Source organism: Filicampus tigris, chromosome 5, assembly GCF_054856515.1.
Source record: "Filicampus tigris isolate MCC_2025a chromosome 5, RoL_Ftig_1.0, whole genome shotgun sequence".
NCBI lineage: Eukaryota > Metazoa > Chordata > Actinopteri > Syngnathiformes > Syngnathidae > Filicampus > Filicampus tigris.
The window spans coordinates 12,713,389-12,735,169 of NC_141221.1; the positions used below are offsets into that span (position 1 = coordinate 12,713,389).

At 40.2% G+C, this 21,781-nt stretch overlaps 2 long non-coding RNA genes across 2 annotated transcripts in view; one reads left to right on the forward strand and one right to left on the reverse strand.

Annotated features, from left to right (window-relative positions):
• LOC147147327 (uncharacterized) overlaps window positions 1-7,788 on the reverse strand; it is a 30,582-nt gene extending 22,794 nt beyond the window's left edge. The window contains exons 1-2 of the long non-coding RNA XR_015086894.1: window positions 7,636-7,788; window positions 3,133-3,200 (exon numbers count right to left, since the gene is read on the reverse strand). This is a non-coding gene — a long non-coding RNA (uncharacterized LOC147147327). The remainder of the gene's footprint in view (window positions 1-3,132; window positions 3,201-7,635) is intronic.
• Window positions 1-20,620, forward strand: part of LOC147147326 (uncharacterized) — a 128,795-nt gene extending 108,175 nt beyond the window's left edge. The window contains exon 4 of the long non-coding RNA XR_015086892.1: window positions 20,531-20,620. This is a non-coding gene — a long non-coding RNA (uncharacterized LOC147147326). The remainder of the gene's footprint in view (window positions 1-20,530) is intronic.
• The last annotated feature ends 1,161 nt before the right edge of the window (window positions 20,621-21,781 follow it).

The window sequence follows — 21,781 nt, forward strand, 5'->3', positions numbered from 1 at the left end:
TCCTCCTCCTTTTTCGGCTCCTCCTCCTATCGTTTGCTTCTCCTTTTTCCTTTTTCTTCTTTGTCTTCTACTTCTCCTTCCTCGATTTACTCCTATTCCTTTTCTCTTACTCCTCTTTGTTCAAAATATATAATAGGTGATGTCATTAATATTTGTCAAATGTGGGCATGTGAATCCCTTAGAGACCTCTCTGATTAAGGACTTTGTGAGTGTGGGTTGTTGGTTTGTCTCTGTGTGCCCTGCGATTGGCTGGCAACCAATTCAGGGTGTCCCCCGCCTACTGCCCGATGACTGACGGGATAGGCCCCAGCACGCCAGCGACCCTTGTGAGGATAAGCAGTATAGATAATGGATGGATGGATGGACATCAGACCTCTACCAAGGCCAATCACTTCTCACCATTCCGCCAAACTCATCCATACACAAGTTTGTTACGTTGCAAACGCACCAATGAAGCAATGATGTTCTTTTGAAAATTACGTTGGATTGAATCAGCACTTCTCCAGCAAGTAGCTGCCATTTTAATTTTGCCCATAGCTGGACTTGAACCTTGTGGACGACTCATTTTAGTTTCATCAGCCTGGACAGAGACACACGAACTACACCCAAAATGTACAACTTAAGGGTTTGCTTACTGTAGGTGTGTTGGTTCTTCCACCCTCAAAGAGCAATCGAGGATCCCTACAAAAGGATAACAACGGCTGCAAGCTGATGGACAGCTTTGTATGCTTACAAAATTTGGCCACATTGAAAAATTCTGATTGTCTTTTCTTGAAACTGGAACCCAGTATTATCATGCCACTGAGCTGAATTTCAAGTTCATCTTAAGAAAATGGATTAAAGACACAGTCAGTGCTTGACAGGCTTTGTGCTGAACAGCATGGGAGCGACTTGCTCTGTGAGTCACCGAGACTGCGCTGCAATGTAAAATTCATGTTCAAAACAATGCTCAGCCATGTCAATGCTAAACATTGCTTTTACTGTTTTACTGTCATTTTACATTATTGGAAAAGCATAAAACTGTCTCGTTGTGTCTTAACACATGGAACAGCTCGGGTGGATTACTTCCCGTTTCTGTTTGCACCCTTAAACTTGTAAAGCAGATCAGTCATGGTCCATTTCATTCCAACTTTCAATTAAGGATTTAGTACAGCTGTCTTGAAGCATAAAGATTATTTTGGGTGATTTGTGTCTACTTTCCCGTGTGTTTTTTTGAGAGGAAAACCTAGTTTAGTTTTGATTCCCTTAAGAAAATGATTCTAAAAATGGAATTGACAGATGACTTCATTCACAGCCACCGTAACGAGCGTTTTGAAGAAATCATTCCATCGGTGACTTTGTTGAGTAGGAAACACGATCTTACATCAATCTTGACATATACAGTATGTTGAACACATTGCTTTACACCCCTTTGCTGTCATACTTCTGACAACAACTCCATGACTCTTTCGTTCTCGCTTCTTCCTGCAGCCATGGTGAGGAATCTAATGCTGAGGTGTTGCATTTCTGTTTGTGTAAGCATCTGTCAGAAGTCCACTTGGGAAAATCTGAATAGCTGCACATGCCCTCAAGCAGAGTTGTTGAACACGGCAAGCTTTTAGCAATGTTGTAACAAGGTAACATTAGGCCCGCTAAACACGGAGCGCCGCGGCCGAACCCACCTGACCTATCACACAGTTCGCAGGGCTCTGCAACTACTTTTCATCGGTGGCAGACCATAAGCCACTAGTTGTGCTGCCATTAAAAAATGGAATAAGCAGTGAACAGTGTCACAGATGTAACAGACAATCAAAGATGTCATTTTGTACTTCATTAGCTTTCATGTCAAAAACGTTACATCGCCTTGTATTAAGTGAGAGCTAGCCAGCCGCCAAGCTATACGAATACGGTATATGCAGAATATTCGTCGCCGTCCTGTGAAAAACACTTATGTCCATTTTTTTCAATTTTCTTATTTGTACGTGAATGGTCTTGGCGCGTTACAGACATCGCATTAACATGAAAATTATAACATTTTCCAAAATTGGACATACGTGTTTTTCACAGGACAGCGACGATATTGGGTTTCACAATAATACTTGTCTATATTTATAATTCAGTGTGTACCCGTTGTTGAAATAACGAAGCGTAGAGAGGCTCTTTTGCCATAATCCTCAAGTGCAGCTGCAGACACTTTCCTCTTTATTTTTCACCCATTTCCTCTCTTGGTGTTATTATACTGTAAAATAGCTACAGCGGCCAAGTCAATCCGCTTCTTCCTTCATTCGCGCCATGTTGTTTGTTGTTCAAGGCGAAACAATACCGCGCAATATATGTATGGCCTCAAAATGGTATTTCCCAATAAGGACACCAGCGGTTGAAGTTTTTCTATTACGGAGATTTGTGAAGTGTGTGAGTGTCAGTTGCCTATTGTGCAGCTCAGTGACACTGACTGTGTTTCTTTTTGGTTCAGTCATGTCACTCAGTGCAGGCCTTATTACTTGCGATGCAAGTGCAAGAAGAAGGAAGCCACTTTATCATGAAACCAAAAAATAGTAAGTTTTGTACTCTATCTTAATTTTGATGATGAGTGCCCAATGTGTGCACGGGAAGGAATTCATCGCACTTGTATTTTTTTGTTCACTTTCATAAGAGTCCAAAAATGATCTCACAGCTGTTATGATTAAGTCATTCACTGCCAGATATTTCAGACCCTCTTTTACCCTAATGTTTGAAAAAAATGGGGAAAAAAAATATAAATAAATTCCTGGGATTGAATGGCTGGACTGTGAAAAGATAAGTAAATTCGTCAATGGCAGTGAATGAGCTAAAAAGGTAAAAACAATCAAGTATGAGGTCTTCCTTAAGTTCAATGGCAAATATGCAGAGGGAAATTACTATTTGTGCATGGGAAGTGACTCCCTTCACATTTTCTGGCCCATTGATGGTGAATTTTTGTCGACTTGAGAATTTTGTTCTGAGCAGATGGGACAGATATTTGAATATTACTAAATTACATCTGTCGCACTTCAGTGTTTGTCAGCTTTTGTAAATGAGAGAAAATACAGAGTGGAGAGTTGGTTAAGAGTTCCATGAGCAGATGGATTCCAAAGAGTTGCTGTTTGTGTTTTGATGCGTAGAACAGACGTTTACCTTATTAATTTGTCACATCTGTGTTGTAAAGCTGCACCCAAACGTGTTCCGTGCTGTATGATCAAAGCCTGAAAGAAAAGGAGAAACAAAATGAGTGGGTGCCCTCCATGCTTACAAGGATATACTCACCTCAAAGTGTAAAAGAAAAATGATTACAGGCATTCCCTGTCTTGTCAAAGCACTTGTAAAAAATAAATGAAACATTTTGTTGTTGTTGTTTTTGGATTGCCAAGGTGAAGATGTTAATATCAGACAATATCTGACCCAAATTTTTAAGTAATATTAGAACATGCTTTTATTTTCTGGCTAATGTTCTAAAATGTATGGTATTACAATTTAGCACCATAACATATGAAACATGCAACATCATTTGATGTGTTGAAAACAGCTAAAGAACAAATACTGTACGGTATATTACTGTCTTTCTTGAACGCTTAACTGTTTGACAAATGTTTTAAAATCCCGCCTTTTCCCTCACTATGCCGGAGCCGTGTAACATTATGCCACCTCAAGATTGAATGTCTGGAAGTTATTTAGACAATAAACTACTTTATTATGATTAATGATCTATTGGATGTGAAATATTGCAAAATGTTACTGACATAAAGATTGCTTTCTTCCTACTACTACTACTACTACTACTGCTGCTGAATAAAGTTTAGACTAAGATATGTTTCTTTAATCCAGGGAATGGCATAATTATTACTTTATACAAAAAATGTGTCGGTGAAGCATTACAGCATGAATGTTCCCCATTCATCAGTTCCAAAAATAAAATGAAAAAGTAAAAAAGCTGAAGAACCCATTTACTGTCCTTTTGTGTGCTTTTTACTGTGTAAGAGCGGTGGTCAGTGGGACACTTCAATCCAAAACAGTATAATGGGTGACGACTCAGGGTCTCTCCACATCCATCTCCCCAGAACAACTCACCAGGTGAAACAGAAAGCTGTCTTGTAAAAATGCCCTCCGTGTTTATCACGTTGTAGTAATCACCTACCAAATGAGACACTTATTCATCTCATTGTCATGCTTAACTAATATTACAAGCAGTTAAATGTAATATGTTCTTTTCCAATCACTTTTTGAAATGTTTACATAACATTGGCAAACAATAAAACACAATTTGGAAAAAAAAAATCTGTTGAGATAGATTTTTATGATGATTTAAACTGAAATTGGCATGCTGATTCCAAAATTGCAGTCCGTTTTTTTCTCCACAGTTTACCAGATAAGCAAAATTCCACGGATTAGCTGTAGTAAGACTTGCCAGTTTATTACGATTGGACTCATCTACAGCTACGTGGCAACTTGTTTGTGCAGTCACAATCGAAACAGTGCGGTGAGAGTTGTGTACAGCTCCTGAAAGGTCAGTATCTGCAAAACAGAAAGCTAGAGTTGGAGCAATTAAGAGGATTAGTCCCCATTTTGATCTTAACCTTATACAATACTGTTGTAAGTTACACTTAGTTGTATGCTGTTTTTTTTTCAAAGCTTGTAACTATTCAATCTTAGTATTTTATTTACATACATACACATTTATTTAATGTTTTTTAAGAAAACGGGGATCGTATACCCAAAAAACTTGACCTGATAGAAAAAAAACGGAGGTCACTGTTGGATTCCGCACCCAAACATTAGTTAAAAACAATTCTCAGACCTAACTCAACAAAAATTGTGATCCCGGTGATAGATTAAGTTTCACATTTTGTTTGAAAACAAGAAACGATTTTCCTACGGAACGATCTAGAAATTCAGTCGGTTTCAAAACATAATCCTTCAGCAGTGCCAAGACACATGGATGGTCCGGGGACCATGCATCTCCATAGACTGGATCCATCTGTCAGTCTCTGCTCGTGCTTTGCAGCTTCCTCCGACAAATTTGACAGCTCTACGCCTCGGCTAGATTAGAAAATTATACAAACGTTAGGGTGGAAAGGTGTAATTGAAGATGGCAAAAGGGCTGATTGGGAGACACTTAAATGATTATTCTTATGTGTTCAACACGGAGGGCGTGTGGTAGAGGCCGCACAGCGACTTGCTGAAATGATTATAGCAGCTGACAGGTGGCTGACAAGTCCCACTTTCTCTCTCAATCTTTCCCCGTGAACTGATGTATAACAGTTCCTTGTACATTATCTTCTAGTGGGCTTATTGTATAATATTGAAGTCTACCCTGTATCAGAAATTTCTCAGAGACTTGACTGTCCTCTCATTTGGGACCTGTGCAGCATACATTCAAAAGCGTTGAATTCTGACAAAACTTAAAGATTCACATTGCGACATTCAAGCCAGTCCAATGTGAATGTAATGCAGTGAAACACGACTGGTAAAGTTATTTGGTATCATTTTAAAACAATTCTACACATTGGAAATTATGGAAATGAATTAGTCCTTCCTATTGCATACATTAGCATTCAATAATATGAATGACCTAAGAAGACCACAGACGTCTGCCAAGGCCCAACTGTCCTAAAATGCCAGTCAAACTTATTTAAATAGAATCATGACTTGCCGGCGCTAAATATACAGGTATACTCCTGCTGCTTTTTTTCACAGCACCATCAACCAAATCCTCTATTTTTAACTTTTATCCTGATCTCCAACAATATTAATATATTAAAAAGTCTTTCTCGGTCACTAAGCTGAAGGGAAAAGAAATTGCTCTGCGTGTGCCTTTTTCTGCAGCCAGTGTGAATAAATGGTGGGCATATAATACGTCCAATCTGTGCAGAACAGCCACATTAGCAGACTACCAGAACGCATTGACATCACATGCATTACAGCCCTGCTGCCATGACAGTATCTAATGGAAGAAACATGACACCTTGAATGAGGACCCTAATTTAAGAAATATCACACGGTGAGCTTAAATATGAATCAGAGCGGAGAAGGCATAACATAACACAGGCATGTCTCCTCTCTAATTGTATTTAATTCTAAACTGCATGTCTTTTTCTCATATATATATATATATATATATATATATATATATATATATATATATATATATATATATATATATATATATATTTGTTTGGTTTTTTTGTTTTGCTTTTTTAAATATATAACATTTTCTAGGCTCTTAAAATATGATTTTGGCAACTGTACACCATATATGCTGCAATGAAGCCCATATCACTTTTTCCCCTGACATAGTCAAAAGTTTCTATCTATGTGGTCCAAGTCAGAGTTGTGTTCTGTCATGTTAAATGCAGTTGACAGAGAAGCAAGGCAACACCCTAAACCTCTGGCCTGAGACTGTGTTTGCCCTCGGCACCAACACACTGTACGCCCTTCATTTTGGTTTCAAAACTGCCGACTGTGACTGATTTGCTATATGCCACTCATATGGGCCAGTGTTAAACTTGTACTTAGTCAAAAAGTGCAACAAAACATGCCTGGGCACTTTCTACCACCAGTGAACGAGGTGTCTTACAGTTTTTAAAAACATGATCGTGGAACCGATAAGCTGGAAAACATTCATTTCCAATTGCTTTGGATTTCACAGCATTACTCCTATAAGTAGTAATTTTCCATGGTGAAACTGTTCTCATCATAAAACATTTGTTTTTATTTGTACAGCAATTTAATTACATTAAATCCTTTAATTCGGAATCCCTTGCTTGGCATGCACTCAAAAGGGGCGGCGCTCATCTAGCGACTCAGTAAACAAGTTCACGACCGACGTAGTTTCTGCTGTCATTAAAGTCATACTTAATGCCGCTGACCTTTTCTGTGAGGTGAAAACACTCAAAGAAGAATACGAGAAGAAAATGAGTGTCAAGCATTGAGATTTAATTGAACGTTGGGGATGTGCTGTATCGTGGATTAGCAGCGTGAATATCAAATGAAATGCATGTTCCTGATATTGTGAGCAATCTCCAGAGCTGCTTAGATATGTTATTATATGATGTGGCTCATCAAGATGTTGCCCTATTTTTGCCCTTTATTACTGCTTTGTTAATGCTGTTGATGGCCCTCATAATGTGCAGATATGAGGCTGAAGATTCAATTTGGCTGCTTATCACTTGAAGAACAGGACTCGAGGCCATTGACTCAATTCCAGTATGTTCAGAAATGGCAACTTTAATCATGCACATTACTTTTTAAGGGTTGAAAAACACATCCATTTCCTATTCCGTAGAGACAGACAGACATTCACCATCAATGATTGTGAACTCAACCCAGGCTGTATATATGGAAGTCCAGCGGGTGAACTACCGTCAAAGACCAACACCGCATTATATAAATTGTATTCGTTTTACTGTTTATCTGTGCAGCAGAGCACCATGTCTAAATGCTAGGTTGGCATTGCAAATAAGAATGTGTTCTTAATTGTCTTCAATAGATAAAGATTAAATACATTGAAATTCTAAGTACAAAGGTTTTCATGCCAATTTGTACCCTACGTAGGTGAAGAGGAGAGGTTTTGTATGGGAGATAACATGGACAGAAGAGAGCATTGAGTGCAAGGGAAAGTGTTTGTTTTTGTGCCAAGCCCACTTGTAAATGCATCCCCCTTGATTTACGTCAGCCATAGAAGAGGAACAGACATGGATAGATAGAAGGCAAAGGTGGGTAATCCAGGTCCAGAAAGTAAAACCCCGGCTACAGTTTGGCTTTAGCCACAGGTGCTTCTACTCAACCGGCAGGTAAACGAGCTCAGTTGATTAGAAGCACCTGTGGCTAAAGCTGAACTGTGGCAGGGTTTTTACTTTCTGGGCCTGGATTAACCACCTCTGATAGAAGGGCACAAGATTACAATGTTAGTGCACTCCTCACCATCTTAATTCCTCACTCATTTCTGCTGTCTTCTTTCTCGGCCATAATATCTCCCTCTCTCCTTCCGTGACTAATTTGGGAGTCCGGTTTGACCCCCATCACATATACATCAATATCACCAAAATCCAGCCATCTCTCTCTCGTCCTGCTGCTGAGAGGCTTGTCCATGCCTTTGTCAACGCCAGGTTGGATTACTGCAACGCGCTTCTCATCGGGATCCCTGGCATGAGCCTTCAAAGGCTACAATATGTCCAAAACAGCGCTTACCGGGTCCTGATGAGAGTGCGTAAATATAAACACATCACCTCCATCATGCACATTCTGCACTGGCTTCCTGTACACGTCCGTATACAATACAAAATCCTCCTTCACACTCATCACTGTCTGCACGGTGAAGCCCAAGACAACTAAAATCAATACAATAAGAGCTACATCATTAAGTCTGTGTTTATAATGAATGAATGAAAAATTGTGCATTGATACCTTTGAAACAGCAGCATTACTTTTATCAAGCCCGTCGCACACCAAGTGACTCAGCTAAATGCAACTACAGTGGACCATCGCAAAAAAAAAAAAATTACAGTTGCTGACTCTTCCTCCACACCAAGTGATTGAGCAGCGCACATCTACAGACATGCCGCACTGGATAAACTGCAACCCTGTGATGGATTTTGGGGCTTCGCATACAATATATTGTATTGTGTGTTTTTTAATTGAACCACAAAAACACGGCGTGATTGTCAAGGCAGAAGCAGGGGAAACGAGTGATAAAAAAGGAGAGAGGGTGGATATTTTGAGAAGCTATTAACAAGGATTGATCACCCCATTCATTGAATCCGTGCATTTTGAGCAAAGAAACTCTAACAGAGAACTAAGTTACCAAACCCGCCACAATGCGCGACTGTTTGGTTACGTTGTTCGGTTTGCGGTGTTCCTTAGATCTCGGATTGTGCAGTTGCACCAAATAAATGTACAGTGTAGGTATGGGCATAATAATGGATTCATGGTTAAATTGCGGTAGCTTATCTGGAATTGTTTGTTGATTTTGTGTGTCAAAGCAGTTAAAACAAAATGTAAGGTCAATACTTGGCTGTGACCAACAAAGGCGGTGTGGATTCACTCCATAAAGAAGACAGCAAGACATCAGCTATGTGAAGTTAAACTACTGTACATCATGCTAATCTGCTTAAAATGACACGGGCATCGGAACAAGAGTTAAGAATATTCAGAGAGCCTCTCTCATCCAGTTAAAAAATAACAATGAAATATAGTCAAGTGACCAAAGTCCAGAGCAATATGCCTAATCATACGTCCTGGTATACAATTGTAAATGTTCATTATTTGACCGTAGCTCCCCACAGTACTGTGCCATATTAAACTTGGATCTAACAGTTATTGAATTAAAATCAAAGCACAGCAGGTTTTCCTCATTCTAGCCAAACAGTAGTGTCCTTTAGGAAAAAAATGTCAGAGTGCACTTAGAGAAGGAACAGTGTGGGATCAAGAGTTAGCCATGGCACCAGTCATAATCCACCCTTCAAAAGAGCCAGATGGAGAGGCTAAGGTTTCAGTCCAAATATTGTTTTTGGATTGAGGAGGGCACTGGCTCTCGCGCTCTCTCCGTCGCTGCGTATCCTTCTCACCCAAAGCTACAGTACTCTTTAGTAGTATCCTGTTCTCTCTGGCTCTCTTTCTATTTCGCCAATCCTTTTCCGGCTGTGTTTTATCAGGTCCTGTCTCCTAAAGCCCTCAGAGCTCATCAGGACCTGTTGGGTCAGCTCTTGTTAATCTGCCCTGGTTGGGGTTAGGTTAAGTTTTGGCTTGGTGTTTATCAGCCATATCAGATCTTGAGTGTTGACTTTAGGTCAGCACTTCAGATCCATCATTTTCATCATGAATCACTCTCAATGTTTTCACTGAGTGTGATTCACCGTGAAAACGTTGCTTAGAGGTTCCTGAGCGAGGGGGTCCTAAATCAGCAGTCTTACCCTGAGACGCTCGATAAACATACAGCTCCAGAGTTTGTGTCTGGACTGGCGGGCCTGTGGGGCAGAAAGGTATGTGCTTAGCGGGATTGTGCCTCGCCTCATTCTCCAATTTTTGAACACACACAGAGCGACCTTGTGTGGAGCAGGGGGCTGAAGTCAGCGCACCCTATGGACTGCACTGCTGGCAAAAGAGGAAAGCACACAAATTTGCACACAAATCTTCACTTTAAGGCCCCAATTTTCATTCTTAACTTGCGTTCATATTTGGAGGCTAATGTACTGGAGGGTTTCACAGATGATTGTCCTCAGAGTTGCGCTAATCTATAGTAGTGTTGTGGAGAAAAAAAAAACACAAACACACTCTGGTAGTCAGTACAGTGCATTAAAATCAGGTGTTAATCTAATCTTCTGCTAATTATTTCATGATAAAGTTTCAGTCCAAATTTGACAAGAAATTATAACACAGATATGTCATCAACAATCACAGTTATCACAGGTCACAAAGTCATTTGAATACGATTTCATTTTTTATTTATTTATACACTTGTACTTGAAAATAAATGTTAAAAGTTTTCCAAACATGTATATCCTGCACCATCAAGGATTTAAAGCAGTTTTATGAAGAGCACCTTCATTTTAAAGGGCTCAAAAGTACTTTGACAGTGACATACTGTAATTAGGAAATTAGACATACTTCACACTCTACTCGGATGATACCAAATCCCACCGTTCATGTTTTTAAAATCAAACAATGGCTTGCTCCATGTTTCCAACGCTCTGATATTTAAATTTATGAAGACATTTCTTTACCGCGGAAATAAACGCATTGTTGATTGATTTTACTCTGGCAGTGTCAATCAAAGATGAACATCATTATTTTATGTAACTATGGATACAGCCCCCTGTATTGTATCATGTTGGTTCAGGACATTAGGAAAACATGTTCAGCATCAACGCTATGTGCAAGCCCCGCTTCCTCTGCTAGGCCAACAAAGTCAGCAACGGCACTGCCATGCTGCATCTTGTGTTATAAACTGCTACTGTTTTAAAATAGCCAGTCAGACGTTAGACTCGCTACTTAGTTCCTCCACATTAAACTGGAAAGTGAGCTAAAATGCCCCCCAACCGAGCCCCCCACTGGCAAGGCAGCCTGTTCAGGTTAAGCCTTTAGTAAAGGTCGGGGTGGGGCGGGGGCGTACAGTAACACACAAATGCAGGACAATGTCAAAGTGTGAGCCAAAGTTGATGTACTGTACATTGAAGATAAAGCAATGAAGGGGCTTTACTGGTACCGCCGCCACGTAAAGGTTACTTTGATCGTCACACTGACTCGCTCTCGTCTTCTGGGCCTGCCATAATTCAATTAAGTCTCACAACTATGCATCAGTTTACCGCAGCCCTGCCCCACCCTTGCACATTACTGAATTCCTGTCCATGAGGTCAGCGCAAATATCAAAGCAGACTGATGCTGAATGTATAGTGGCACATGTAGCCGTAGTGTTAGAAATAACCAGAAAATAACAGATGACTTAATTACCTGGTCCCAGAAACATGTAAACAATACAACCAGATCAATGCAAAGTACATTTCACAGTCAAGGGGACGTGTATACTTATCACCAAGGGACCCCACTCTTTTTTTTTTCCTCCTCTCAAAGCTGAATTTTGAATATTTTCTGGTAGAAAAAAAAAAATCCATATTCTACTCATCTTTCTTTGCATCATAGTTCTCCACTTTAAATTATTATAGCGATTTAAAAGCAGACTTGTCTCAGTGTCATTTGCATCACATTTTGGCAGCGGCCCTTTGATTTTGATATTGAAAAACTTGATTAAATGGGGGAAAAAAAATCCGCTGACACCCCATCATAGCTGTGCTAATGTGAAAAAAGTCACGGTGAATATTGCGCGTGTTAAGCCTGTTGATAATTGCATTCAAGTGAATGTATCATTTAGCAGGAGAAATGACTTGGAGCAAAAACGTCAGCATTTTTGTAAAACTCATAACTTTTCTCTTGGATGGAGCTGTATGATTTTTATCAGGTTATAATCAAAAGTACGTTTCCTGAGCCTTGCTGTGCCTCTTTGGGAAAAAAAAATGTCAGCAATACAAATGCATAATTAAATGAGCTCATAGTTAGTCAATTATAGGCGGGTACCACTTTGCATGTTATTTTGACTGCAGATAAGATGCTATCAATGGTGGCTAATCTTTTGCTTTGGATAATTTATGATTCACATATTTCAGTGAAGCAGGTTCTGAAAAGAAAGCTTATTCATTCATGATTTTGGCAGCGCCGATAACTTGGGTCATTAGCATGGAAAAGTGGTTAGGTTTAACCTTGCGAGGCAGGTGGAAAAATATATGATCTTGTAAATCAATTTTGCTACTTTGCAAAATGATAGCAATTTCGATGACTGCAGCAATTAGCATCCTTTGGGAAGGTAGAGGCAGTAGAAACTTGCATGGTTTCAATTTGTGGAACGTCAGAAACCAAAAGCTTGTTGACAATGCATACAAGTGGGTGCCAGAATCGAGGGAAAAGTCCATTTATTTCAATAGTTTGTTTCAAAAAGTGAAACTTGGATGTTGTATTAGTTCACCTCACACAAAGTTAAATATTTCAAGCCTCTATTTGCTTTGGTTTTGATGATTATGACAGAAAGACACGCACACAAAAAATCCAGTGTTTCGCAAAATTTCAATATTTCATGTGCCTAGCAAAAAGGAACTTTAACACAGGAACGTTGGCCTTCTGAAAAGTGTATTCAACTAATACAGTACGTTTTTCCTTTCTTTAGTATAAAGGCACTTACCCGTTACACTTGGTTTTTGCTGCGCTCAGGCGGGACAGGGTACAGGATGGATGGCCAGGGCGCAAGTTTGCCCATATTTGGCGTTGGTTGCAATTCAACCAAACAGGAATTAGCCTAGTGTGTTTTCTTGATGGATTTGCTGTACAGTGTGATGCAGCTCAGAAGCATGCATTAGTCATAATTTCAATGGAAAGCCCTGGCTTTGCTTATATAAGGAGGAGCAGCCGCTATTAGAAGTTGTTCATCTAATTCTAATGGCATGGCAGGATCTAGGGAAGTTTAGGCTCACCCATGAGCTACAGTTCCATTAAAACCACTTCGAGGGGTACTTCAGCCAGAGCAGGGAGCACTTTCTTTTCAAACATGTCGCTGTATGTCATCTGTATTCTGTCTCAGAGCTCGAGAGACTGGGATACGGCAATAATTACTAATGCCTCAATTTCCTTCTCCGTACTGATTTTACTGTACAGCACCGCCCAAATCTCTTGCTATTTTTTGCTTGTTATGTTTTAGCCGCTCGTCACAACTGCTGTGGGAATCACAATAATGGAGAGGGAAAAAATTCTAAGCAAAAATATGATTTCAAGGTATATTATCTAAATGGGATATTTTTTTTCTAAAGAGTGAAATATTTGAAATGACTGTATTGATTTGTAAAGTTGAGCTTGATTTTGCGACCGCTTGTTGTAAGTTACCGTTTTAGCAGTCGGAGCTTCCATTTGTTTTGTGTGCCGCGACGTCTTGCAAAACAGCAACTTGTACAAATTTAGAGGCATTGTTTTTGGCCACATTTTGGTTGTCTTGAAATTGTAAGACTTCAAGGGCATTCAACTTTGGAAATTCCACTGTTGCTCTGCTTAGCCGAAGCGCATGACTAAATGCAGAGTATGGCATCTGTAAATTTGGGACATGTGAAGGTGAAAGGGGGGAGGGACATCTGTTTGTCACTCCAGCGATGGCCACATTCTTGTAAGGTTAGTGATCCAGGCTACAGTATGTATGGGCACTGCTGACAAAGGTTTGTGTGGAGGGGTCAGGGCTGTCACTGATCCCCCCCGAAGGCTAAATTTACCCAAACGTGATTGACAGGAGCAGGTGGATTGAGTTGGGACCGTGGTAGGGGCGTTGGGGATGAGGGGGTGTTTGGAAAGAACTACACCTGATTTCAGTTCAGATGCGGAGAGACATCAGGGGCAAACGCACAACCCAAATCGGGGCTTCTATTCAAAGCCAGCTGGTCTGGCTTTATCACATGCAGGGCATTTATTTTGGGCACTTTGTGGGTATTTGTAGTTTTCCATTTGTCCCCTTTTGCCCTCACTTTTTTTTTTAAATTTGAATTTGTTTGGGCCTCAGCTGGTGCTGCAGGGTGCAACTTCCTGGTGAAGCAAAGAAACGGCACGGGTAAGTTTTCCATTCCCCTCCACAAATCAAATTAAAACCACACAGTGGGTCAAGCCTTCCTAAACAGATTAGGCAATTATTTTGATATTCGAACCTCTTTTTAAGAAATGTTTAGTTTGATTTGAGCGGTTGTTTTTGCTCATTTCATCCTGGATTTAGTGAATCGTGCCTTGTTATAGAAAAGACCAAAGGATACATTCAACTTTTGTTTATTTAGAGTTTTCCCGGTTTTGGCACAGCACAATGACACCAGAGCCGCTCCGGCATCTAAGGCGTGGTCACGTCTCAGCTGTTGCCAATCGTCTCTTAGGGAAAAGGTCCTGAAGCACCTGGAAAAGTGTGTCTTAAACTTTTAACGTCTCTGGTTTTTATACCTCCAAAGTAAGACAAATGGTTGGAGGCGTTAAAGTGTAACTTAATATGGTGTTATTTCTCTGTTTCTAATTCTTCACAGTCAGTTTAGGTTACCGCTACATTTACGGGTAATTGCTTAGAACATCTCCGTTCACAGTCTGGAACTATTGGTGAGAGAAAAGAGCTCCTGCATGCTGTTTGCTTTAAAAATGACTCATTTCCTCAAGGTAGCACCCCATGTAGAAGATACGCACTTCAATAATAATATGCATCACAGGGTTTGGTGTTTAAGGGCACACTGAGATGAAGTTTGAAGGCGAAGAAAAATCCTTGACACAGCAGCTTTAGAAAAGCATTTCTTTGTTTTGATGAATTATTTTTGGAGGAGAAAATTAGGAATGATCGGAATGAAATCAACGGAGTTGAAAGGCCTGGTGGTTACATTTTATATTTAAAACCTTTTCAACCACTGTTTTGTACGAAATGATTTTCTTCGATTTGATCCGACACCAAAATTCAGAAATGGTGCAGCTATTCCTCAGTCACTGTTACTGTCCTCTCACATTTAGAGAGAAGTCGGAAACTTGGAGCCAGTTTACAGTAACTGTTCAGTCTTCCCTTATTAGCTTTTCTGCCCTCTGAATTCCGCTGCTTTGATGGGCAGCCGAGTTGAGGAAACATCTTGTTTTCTCTCTCTATAGGGTGGTTAGCCCGCTTATGTATTTGCCTCTGTCTTTGGAAACTCACCTCACCTGGTCCTTTCACCTCATTTCTGCTTTGTCACTCTTTGTCAAGTCATATGACTGGTAGAGAGATTGTCTTCAGCTATCACCGCTGCTCAGATTCACAAATCAAACACTTTTTCAATTTTGTTAAGTTGTACCCTACTCAAATCTCAAAGGCATGTGTCGTGTGTAGTCAAGTGGAATGTTACTTAATCCATATCTGCTGTTTGAGGTTCTGACTGGAGTTCATGAAATAAACGTGAAAGGTTTGGATACACTATTGCAGTGATTTGCTGTTGTTGACAAGTTATTTTGTTAAGGCCTCTGACACAACGCAGGCCTGTAGTTAGCAGTTACACAAAATTTCATTTTTAAACAAATTATCACGCAAGAGCTGCCCCCCCCCACACACACACACACACATATGGAAGCAGTTACTTTTGCTGCATGGAAAGAAGTGAAAGCGTCTTTTTTGTCCAGCTATCATATCATTGTTTTGCCCTCATATCTTTTATATTATTAAACATTTTGAACATTTCCAGCAGCCGTCCGACCTCCTGCACGCAAATTCCCCTTCCGTCGACCTCTTTGAGCTCCGTCGAGGCCAAAAAATATCAGTATGACGCTCCGGCGCCGTGATACAACGGCAATGCGCCGGGGCGGCCTAAATCTACAAAACACAAGCGCTGGCGCGAGGCAGCTCTTTTGATCTGCGGCTAATCTCAGTTGCCTGCCTCCCCTCTGATCATGTTTGAATAAGAATGAGTTGGGGGGCCATCCTGGAGGCACAAAGAGCTTTAGACGCAGCCGCTCAGCTGCCGAGATCCTGCATGCAGCGCGCGCCCGCGTTCACGCTCGCGGAGGCTCCGCTCACGCACGCATCAGAGCCTCGTTTAGATGCATCGTATTCTTTTTTTTTTTTTTCTTCTTCATCTTCTTCACAGTCATATGCTATCAGCTGCTTGTAGAGCAGAAGAAGTAGCGTCACATTGCTGAGTGATCTTTAATTGTTAAGGTCAACAGCTGCAGGAGGGGCTGCTGTGTAGTGGTTACTATAGTGAGTGGAAACACTGAGGACTGTTGGATTTTGTGTTCTAGGCAAACGCTTCCCTTCAGATTTGTGCCGCCATTAAAATACCCCAGCAGCCAATATTGTTATTACCCAAATAAACATTACATATACACTACACAATATGCACAAAAAGCAGTGGTGGCTTGTCAATAGAGGGCACAGCTGCGTCGCCTTTGAAAGGCACAAAAGTAAATAATTTTTTTAATAAATAATTTAAAAAATGAATTATTACAACTGTGATTTCATTTTCAGTCCACAGCAAGTGGCAAAATGGCCGGTCCCTGAGATGGACAAAAACAAGTGGATTTTAACGCCCTGGATAACACCGAGAAGTATTTTTGCGTATTTTGTTTTCTTACTTTCATTCTAGCAGGCTCTAAAAAGTGTAGAAGCACCAGCTTTGAGCTGCCTGCCAGCCCGCCCTGTGGCGTTGTGGTACAGACAGTCAACTCGGTCACAGGACCATGGGGCTCTTCCTGTGATGTAACGGGAGCATCAGTTAGAACAAAGGCAGAGCTTGTTGTTCGGATTGTTCCTCATCCATTATGCATAAAAGGTGTACAGTTAGAACACTGTTGGTTAAACACAGCACATGCAAAATGTCCTCCGCTGTCTCATGTTTGACACTGCTCTCAGTCAGGGGTCGCTATGAGGTCTTTGGTAATATCTTGTTATTGTGATAATGCAGGTGACCAGGTCCAAGGCACCGTTATGTTCTCTTCAACAATATGATTGCAATGTTCTTCGGTAATGGCCAAATGATGCTTTCAAAGGTCAGTGAGTCATACCATATGGAAAAACAACATCTTAATACCATATACTTTATTTTATTTTGTAAAAGCCATTTGTCAGTACTATTAGTCTTAAAATGCAGATTGTCTGTAAAATACCAACTGCAAATACTAAATAAATTATATGGAGAAAATTTGTGATGTTTCTTCATTCCTTTAGTTCTTATCTCATTTGTTGTATTGGACCTTTTATATTAAAAAAGCTTATTTGTGTGCACAATAATAATAATAAAATATAATACCCCTTGAAATTGTGATTTTCTGTTTTATAAAATATTTGTATTCCTCTGTAATATGAGGCTACATGACTTAATTAAGTGATTTTTGTCACCTTTGCTCACCTAATTACGCTGCACACTGGTAAAAATCCCTGCAACTATAATTACTGGTGATATTGCCCTGACTTTCATTACAAATCTGATTAATAAGGAGAAGCAAATTATGCTTAATATTATGCTTTGAATGACTAACACGAAGAACAAAGGAAGATTTGCTGGATTGATGGGAGATGCATGGCGGCGGGTGAGGGGTGATGGTGTAATGTATATGGGCTCACTGGCGTGACGTCAGGTGACCTACAAAAACCCAATAAAGTCCAGTCCAGTATTTATATACCAGTGCTTAAAGTGCCCAAAATATTAGAAAAAGCTCTCAGTTTGAGACGGTGTGGAATATACTGTAACTACAATAATATAATACAAGTCTTAAAGTGTACCTCCGACTGCCTATTTCGAGGTATTGACGGATGAAAAGTTTGATCAAATTTGATGGTTTTCCCATCTTTGTGTCTAGTCTTGTATTTCAAAGTCAAGAAGAAATGGGACAGCGGTGATGTATATTTGAGCCAGAAAGTTCCTCACACTCAGAATCCGGTAATGAAAATGTTTTGACTGGTACTACTGTATAGATCTGTCGAGCTGTCACAAGGAATCACCGACATGGACACACACACACACACACCCATGTAGGTGCGTGAAATGTTTTCTTCTTCCAAGGGGGTCTTAACAGAAAATAATTGAGAAGCGCTGCTTTAAAGATAACTCAAATCACAGTTTGGTCATCTGAAACTGTCACCCAGGTAAGAGTACCCCCCTCCCCCTCAAAGAAAAATGTCTGAGCACAAGTAATCCAAAATGTATCATGAAAGGAAGACATGATGCATGCTATAGATCCACAGTATAATTTCCGAAAATAATTACCCGGAAGCTATAAGTCAGGCTGGTGATATGGTATCAGTGTGTACAGTGTAGGAGAATTTTTGCGAGTACTCAGTACTTTACTGATGTACAACATCATCATCGATACCCGACACTGGTATCGGTATTTGTGCAAGTCTTGAAAATAACAATTTTGCCCCTAATGGAGGCCTGTAACCACTTATGTACAAACCCAGTTCAGTTTGATGAGCTTGCAGCGCAATGTATTTCTGCAAGAGTTGGGTCATCGCATCAGGCAGCGTCAAACTTGTCCCAAAGTCATTTGGGAGCAAGCACAGACAGAATGATGGAAAGCTGTAAATACTTCATAAGCGTCTTTCAGATGTATGTGACACATAACAACTAGTGAGTGTTTTGTAATCGCCGGCTAATTCTCCAGAGCAGCGCCTGCTTGACGTCTTCTCCTGTGAGTGGCAGCTTGTGTTTTCACGTGAGCCAGAGCCACAACAGATTGCAGCGAGCCTGCGCTCTTCCTGCATCGCCCTGGAAATGTGTTTGTGTTTATATCTTTTGCTTGGGAGATGCATTCCTTTCTTTCCACCCCTATTACAGAAACACACATTTTTTTTCAAGGCGAGCTATTCTGTGTGTGCGTGTGTGTGACACATGCTGTGAAGTGGCTGCCAGGAGAGGCTTAACTAACAATCCGAGCGAGATCGCTATCTGCAAAACCACACGTGTGTGTTCCGTCCACTTGTATCCCCCCACCTTTTTCTTCACGTCGAATGCCAAACCTTGCAAAAATTGCACTTGCCTGAACGCCTTACGCGTGTAAACACAGGGTTGCATGTTTGAATCAACATAATTGTTTTGCGAAACAGTTCATTTGACTTTGACGAGACAGTCAGCTGCGCTGGCGCACACTCGCGCCTTAAATAATGAGCTGCGGATCACATTTATACAGTATGTGATCAAGGGCTCAGATATGTATTGAGCTGGACAGGAAAGGTTTCAGAAGGCAAACTTATAATGTAATTACTTTCCATTTAGGATAAATTGCTTTGGCTCAGAATGACATAAATGGCACAAAGTATATTTATTCAATCTACAGTCGAGTCGGTTTGTTCGCACGCAACTGTGCGGTGTGTATATCTCAATCATAATATGTGCCCCATGTAGTAGTAGTCTGCCTTTAATGTTTTCATCCACAAATGTTTAGACTTTCACTAGGCACTCTGCAGTCAAATATGCTACACGTCTCGCTCTTTGCACACTCTGATATAAATAATGCCACTTTGATTATTTTTCAGCATTTAAATACAGATTTATCGAATACGTTTCCAAAGGACATTATGGAAATAATCTGCAGTCAAGCTGTTGCCATCGTCAAACCTTAAACATCTCGGTAGACAAATGTTTAAACTTTAACGTCGTACAAGTGTAGATCCAAACGGTGTGTTAATGTTAAAATTGAAAAACAACTTTACTGGCAAATGGCGTACGTGTAATGAATTGTGTCTTTATTCTTTAACATTCTTGTCACACAAACATAAAAGGTGTCACTGTCTTGTCAATGAAAACCAATATCACAACCGTCAATACTAAAGCTTTTAAGCTTCTACGAGAAAGCATAAATGTCAGAAAAAGCTTACCAAAACATCCGAACTTCATTTGGGGTGTATAAGAATGACTTTAAATTGTGGCAGGTGTGTGCTAACACCCATTTCAACTAAATTTGAATCCGATCGGTTCATTCCGAACGCAGCCATATCCACAGTTCTAAGAGGGTGTGCATACCACATTATCTCAGCTGTTTATGTAAGATTTCATGTTTTTTCCAAATTCCATTTGCGCAGGTCATAGGTCACGTTATTGGTGGAGAAATGATTTATCTCTTGACTTATGACTTATCCTTTTCGATTATTTTTTTAATATCATTAAATTCTTGCATTCAAACGGGTGTGTTGACTGTTTGCATATCCACTACAGGTCCCTCCCCTGCTATTTAGTGACATTCTATTCATTATAGTCTACACATCTACTGGTGGCCTTGCACAGTACTCTCATCTGGATGGAATTGAATGTTGTATGCATAGTAAAGTATTTTGTGTGACTTCATGTATTAAAACACACACATCCCAAATTTGAAAGTGTGTTGCACTGTAACAAACACACACTCACATTATGTCGATGGTGTTGTTCCTGCACACTTCTATGCAAACAATTACCATGTTAGTGACAGGTTCTCACTCCCTCCTCCTCCTCCTCCTCCTCCTCCTCACGCTTGGCTCCTTTGCTTCTCTTTGCAGGTGCCAACCAAAGAAGATCTCAAGCCTTGTGAACACTGAGAGGAGCTCCCGGATGAAAGCTACGAGACGGTACATGAAGGAACATTGAACGTGGTATGTTGCAAGAACACACATCAATAAGTGACCGTATAGCTGCAGTGAAGCAATCTGGTGTGTGTCTGTCTTTGTCTTTATGCCATTGAGTTTGTGACCCTCCTCGTGAAAACAAAGTGTACTAAAGTATTCTGGTCAACACATGTTTACTATTTTTTAATAATCAGAGATGAACGTATACTTTTCTAGATTCAATATTTGGTCTCATTTCAAATCTGCCTTCGTTTTTTTCTCTATCAGTTTGGGCAGGGCATAGGAAATGCTATTAAAGATTAAAAGGCCAGGCGATGGGAAGGTGGCATCCCGAGTCATCAGACACCAGCAAGGTAGCATTACAAAAACGCAATGGCTACCCGTCAAGCAGATTAGACAGCTTGATTTATTTATCAACTGATTTGATAGGCTGCAATGCCCCGCGCGCCCCTCCTGACTAAATGGGTGAATGCAGCACAAAGCTTATGCTTCACAGGTGAACTTGAAAGGAAGGAAAGATTAGGACGCTGCTTGGTGTCAACTTACTCAAGTGAGGCACATGAGGGAGGTCTTTTCTTTCTTATTACATGTACAGTTTTTTCTCCAAGGGACACATACAGAAGAGTTGAAAGATACAAAGGTCATTTAGAAGTTCTTCATATTTAATGTACTAAACACATCCATCGAGACCTTATTATATATTTTATTGATTATATATCATCGCTGCCAAAATATGTAATATTTCATATTTTTTCGACAAAACGATACCATTCGTCTGTCCTCACATCATTTGTATGTTTTGCACATTATTAACTAATTTAAAGTGTTGAAAATCGAATAAGAACAAATACATTAACTCTTTTGGACACTTGAACCATCTGAAGTGTCATAAAACTCTGCTTTTTCCTCACTCCACGGGAGCCGTGCAGCATTATTTCGCCTCATGATTGAAAGTCTGGATGTTTTTTTAGACAATAGCGTGTGAAAATAGATGACGTACATTTGAGTAACCTTTTGTTAAAATGGATAGCTCTAATGCTTTAGTGAAGAAGAAGCATGTCAGCAACAAAGGTAAATGTGGTACGGATTAATTTCTGCCTATTACACTGCTTAGTCATCTTATTGTTGTGTTTATTGTGTCACTCATGGCCAAAGACCTCTTGAAAAGAAAAAGCTTCGGGAAGA